The sequence below is a fragment of the Salmo trutta genome, chromosome 15 (assembly GCF_901001165.1).
Source record: "Salmo trutta chromosome 15, fSalTru1.1, whole genome shotgun sequence".
NCBI lineage: Eukaryota > Metazoa > Chordata > Actinopteri > Salmoniformes > Salmonidae > Salmo > Salmo trutta.
In genome coordinates this window covers 37,566,716-37,572,348 of record NC_042971.1, presented here as the reverse complement: position 1 = coordinate 37,572,348, position 5,633 = coordinate 37,566,716, and the positions used below count along the sequence as shown (strand labels likewise).

At 45.2% G+C, this 5,633-nt stretch overlaps 1 pseudogene; it reads left to right on the top strand.

The window, feature by feature from the left end:
* The first annotated feature begins 799 nt into the window (after positions 1–799).
* LOC115148286 (uncharacterized) lies at positions 800–1,950 on the top strand (annotated as a pseudogene).
* The last annotated feature ends 3,683 nt before the right edge of the window (positions 1,951–5,633 follow it).

Here is a 5,633-nt window from a genome sequence, read left to right as displayed (position 1 = left end):
AAGAAGTGGACCAAAGCGCAGCGTGGTAAGTGCTCATGATTATTTATTTTCAAGAAACACTCAAACAAAATAACAAAAGGGAAAAACTCAAATGCACAGTTCCGTCAGGCACATACACTAAACAGAAAATAACCTCCCACAAAACTCAGGTGGAAAACAGGCTGCCTAAGTATGATTCCCAATCAGAGACAATGATAGACAGCTGCCTCTGATTGGGAACCACACTCGGCTCAAAAACAAAGAAATAGAAAACAGATATTCCCACCCGAGTCACACCCTGACCTAACCAAACAGAGAATAAATAAGATATCTAAAGTCAGGGCGTGACAACATGGTTCACTGACTTTTGGGTTTGGAAGCCGACTTCCTATGATCATATATTGCAAATGGACAAAACATAGGCCTTATGGACAAACTCAATAAAATAATACAAATGTATGTCCATATGATTATTACATATGTATAATTGACCAAAAAAATCCAAAACATCAAACAAAAATCAAAAACAAAAAACAAAATACGGTCCAAAAAGCACTTTTAATGAGGTTTTAAAATGTTGAAATAAATGAGATTTTCTCAATTTCACCCTTGGGACCTGACTATGTGACCATTTGCCATATGAAAATCTACGGTGGAGCGCACTTGCCATTTTTGGGATTTTTGCAGTAGGACACTTGGCATTTGCCATGTTCTGCTTGCAATATGCTTTTGATGAACTGCCATCCATTTGAGTGGTATTTGCAATTGTGTATATGGTTCGCCCAATGCCAATAAGTTGCCATTCATTTTTGTCCATTTCATGGGGGTCTTCCCTTACCTCCGCAAATAGCTGGGATTACCTCGAAGCCTGAGCAACATTGCCTGTACAGTCAGATGAACAAACTGAAGCCACCCATCAGCAGCCTGAATGAGGAATTCATGGTGACCTGTACAAGGGAGGTGCTACAATATAGGGAGTCAAATGACCCAAATGTCTCCCAGACCGGTATAGAGGTGAGGACAGGAAGGTCGTGGAGGGTTCAAGAAGCAGTGGTTGAGTCATGGGTACGGCACAGTGTAGTGGTGGGTTAAGTGACTCTCGGAAGTGCTGTACTTGGTGGTATTACAACACCATGCTATGACAAGGCCAAAGGGAAAGACAAGCAGATGCTGGTGCAGGAGGAAGTGCAAGCTGCAGTTGAGGAGGAGGGAGCCAGCAAGATGGTCAGAATGTGGCGAAACAAGGAGCCTGGACAAGATGAGAGCAAGTGGTGTAGCATAAGGTCACATGGTCAGAGCAGTGGAAGGCCGAGACCCATCAAATCAAGTTCTTTATCCAGGCAGTTTATTATGTTCTACCAAGCCCATCTAACCTGCTCTGCTGAGGAAAGGTCCATTCACCATCATGCCCTCTGCACCTGAAGAGAGGAACACTCAAGCACATCCTCAGCTGCAGTGGAATCAGCCACTGCAAGTGCCTCCGACTAGTGAAGCAGGCCATCACATTTGTCAGAGCCGGGGAAAAGTCAACACCAGCTACAAGAACCTCCACAGATATTCTCGCAATAGCTCAAGACTGGGAGCTGAAAGTCAACCTGGGAAAGCAGCTCAAGTTCTCAAACACCATTCCAGCGGCTACACTGAGGCCAGATATTGTGCTGCTTTCCGAAACCTCGAAGCAGGTAATCTTACTGAAGCTCACCGTCCCTTGGGAGGACCACATTGAGGAAGCCAACGAAAGAAAGAGGGCGAAGTACAAGGACCTAGTGGAGCAGTGCCACAGGCAGGGGTGGAGAGCAAGGTGTGAGCCTATCGAAGTGGGCTGCAGAGGGTTCGCTGGTCAATCCCTCAACAGCAATACTGGGCATCACTGGGGCAAACATGAGGAAGACTATCAAGACCGCCACAGAGGCAGCTGAAAGAGAATCTAGGTGGCTGTGGACCAAGAGGAATGATCCGTGGGTTAAATAGACAAGCTACTTGGACACAAGTCGGGGCTTGATCAACCATGGCTGGGTCGCCTGGGCGAGGGTGTATGATGTTGAAAGACATGGAACACCCGATGACCTCAGGTTACTGATCACTGATGATGTGTCCAAGTACATCCCAAGATTTATTTTTGAAATAGGAAATTACCAGCAAAGCCCATCGCAGATTGGTGATTGAGTGCATCAAAACCGTGATGCAGAAAAGGGTCACATTTAAAAACGCAAACGAGAGGAAAGAGAGAGCACTTCCTCTTCCGGACACTCACTGCTGTAAATGTAATATATTAGAGTATTTTTCCCCAAGGAGATCTTCATCAGAAAATGCACACCTCTTGATCTAACTATTCAGTCAATTTCAGCCAAACGTATTATTTCTGATGTAATTAAGTCACCTTTTCACTGCTATTTCCGCTGATACTGTTACTGGTGTGTATTGTAATGTATACTGCTATTACAGTTTGTCTGTCCTATCTATGCTCTCCTCCAGGCTGAGGGGACTGACCGGCTGTGTGACTCCTTCACTGCCATAGCCGAGGTGTTCAAAATCAGACCTGACTGCAATCTGCTGCAGTCACTGTTTATGTTCTACCTCCTTGCCTAAACGGAGTGCTGTGCCATTCACTCGAACCAGGTGATCTCTTTGTATTTTGAGAGGAACATCACCTCTAAAACCTAAATGAACTTGTCAAAAATCTGATGCAGACATATTGAATGCAGCGAAGGTAAGTAGGGAAACTATTTTTGAGTGGAACATCTAATTCACATCTAAATCACCAACTTGCTGCTAAAATGTGTTGCAATTACCCAACATAGTGAATGTTGCATAGACCAAATGAATTTTACCAATAGTGTATGTTTTTCGCAAATTGTCATTTGCAATCACTCATGCAGGATTTTAGTAGTAGAACTATACTTGTATGAGAAATCTGCTATGAATTCCTCACTGTTATTGTGAAATAAAGATTTTATCCTAAAACACAATGAATGAATCCGTAGATTCTTTTAAAACTATTGTTTTTCAGTGTCAAATCTATATTTTCACATCTGTAGCCATGAAGTGCTTTGAAAGGCTGGTCATGGCTCACATCAACACACAACACCCTAGCCCCACTGCAATTTGCATACAGCCCCAACAGATCTACAGATTTTTATTTTACCTTTATTTAACTAGGCAAGTCAGTTAAGAACAAATTCTTATTTTCAATGATGGCCTAGGAACAGTGGGTTAACTGCCTTGTTCAGGGGCAGAACGACAGATGTGTACCTTGTCAGCTCAGGGATTTGATTTTGCAACCTTTTGGTTACTAGTCCAACGCTCTAACCACTAGGCTACGCTGCCGCCCCAGATGATGCAATCTCTATTGCAATCCACACTACCCTTTCACACCTGGACAAAAGGAACATCTATGTGAGAATGCTATTTATTGACTACAGCTCAGTGTTCAACATGTTCAACAAGCTAAGGACCCTGGGACTAAACACCTCCCTCTGCAACTGGATCCTGGACTTCCTGACGGGCCGCCCTCAGTTGGTAAGGGTAGGTAACAACACATCTACCACGCTGATCCTCAACATGGGGCCCCTCAGGGGTGCATGCTCAGTTTATTTGAACTTTTAGTAAATACACTGCTCAAAAAAATAAAGGGAACACTTAAACAACACATCCTAGATCTGAATGAAAGAAATAATCTTATTAAATACTTTTTTCTTTACATAGTTGAATGTGCTGACAACAAATTCACACAAAAATAATCAATGGAAATCCAATTTATCAACCCATGGAGGTCTGGATTTGGAGTCACACTCAAAATTAAAGTGGAAAACCACACTACAGGCTGATCCAACTTTGATGTAATGTCCTTAAAACAAGTCAAAATGAGGCTCAGTAGTGTGTGTGGCCTCCACGTGCCTGTATGACCTCCCTACAATGCCTGGGCATGCTCCTGATGAGGTGGTGCATGGTCTCCTGAGAGATCTCCTCCCAGACCTGGACTAAAGCATCCGCCAACTCCTGGACAGTCTGTGGTGCAACGTGGCGTTGGTGGATGGAGCGAGACATGATGTCCCAGATGTGCTCAATAGGATTCAGGTCTGTGGAATGGGCGAGCCAGTCCATAGCATCAATGCCTTCCTCTTGCAGGAACTGCTGACACACTCCAGCCACATGAGGTCTAGCATTGTCTTGCATTAGGAGGAACCCAGGGCCAACCGCACCAGCATATGGTCTCACAAGGGGTCTGAGGATCTCATCTCGGTACCTAATGGCAGTCAGGCTACCTCTGGCGAGCACATGGAGGGCTGTGCGGCCCCCCAAAAAAATGCCACCCCACACCATGACTGACCCACTGCCAAACCGGTCATGCTGGAGGATGTTGCAGGCAGCAGAACGTTCTCCACGGCGTCTCCAGACTCTGTCACGTCTGTCACGTGCTCAGTGTGAACCTGCTTTCATCTGTGAAGAGCACAGGGCGCCAGTGGAGAATTTGCCAATCTTGGTGTTCTCTGGCAAATGCCAAACGTCCTGCACGGTGTTGGGCTGTAAGCACAAACCCCAGCTGTGGACGTCGGGCCCTCATACCACCCTCATGGAGTCTGTTTCTGACCGTTTGAGCAGACACATGCACATTTGTGGCCTGCTGGAGGTCATTTTGCAGGGCTCTGGCAGTGCTCCTCCTGCTCCTCCTTGCACAAAGGCGGAGGTAGCGGTCCTGCTGCTGGGTTGTTGCCCTCCTACGGCCTCCTCCACATCTCCTGATGTACTGGCCTGTCTCCTGGTAGCGCCTCTATGCTCTGGACACTACGCTGACAGACACAGCAAACCTTTTTGCCACAGCTCACATTGATGTGCCATCCTGGATGAGCTGCACTACCTGAGCCACTTGTGTGGGTTGTAGACTCCGTCTCATGCTACCACTAGAGTGAAAGCACCGCCAGCATTCAAAAGTGACCAAAACATCAGCCAGGAAGCATAGGAACTGAGAAGTGGTCTGTGGTCACCACCTGCTGAACCACTCCTTTATTGGGGGTGTGTTGCTTATTGCCTATAATTTCCACCTGTTGTCTATTCCATTTGCACAACAGCATGTGAAATTTATTGTCAATCAGTGTTGCTTCCTAAGTGGACAGTTTGATTTCACAGAAGTGTGATTGACTTGGAGTTACATTGTGTTGTTTAAGTGTTCCCTTTATTTTTTTGAGCAGTATACTTTCTTAACACTTTTTTTCTTCTTCTTAAAACTGCATTGTTGGTTAAGGGCTTGTAAGTAAGCATTTCACTGTACGGTCTACACCTGTTTTATTAAGTGCATGGGACAAATAACATTTGATTTTATTTGATTTTGAACAAGTGTCACGGCTGTCTTCATAAATGGACCAAGGCTCAGCAGGTATGTGAATACTCATCTTTAATTATCCAACAAAAGGAGTAAAGCATCCACAGGAAACAAAAAAACACGACAGCAGCAGCAACAGTTTGCAGGCTTGAAAACGCAGTGCAAAACAACCACCCACAAACCCCAGTGACAAACATACTCCTACATATATGACTCCCAATCAGGAACAACGATCCCCAGCTGTTCCTGATCAGGAGTCACAAGACACACAGAACAATCAAACACACACACAAGACTGCCACGTCCAGACCCCCAAACTACTACAACAGCTCCA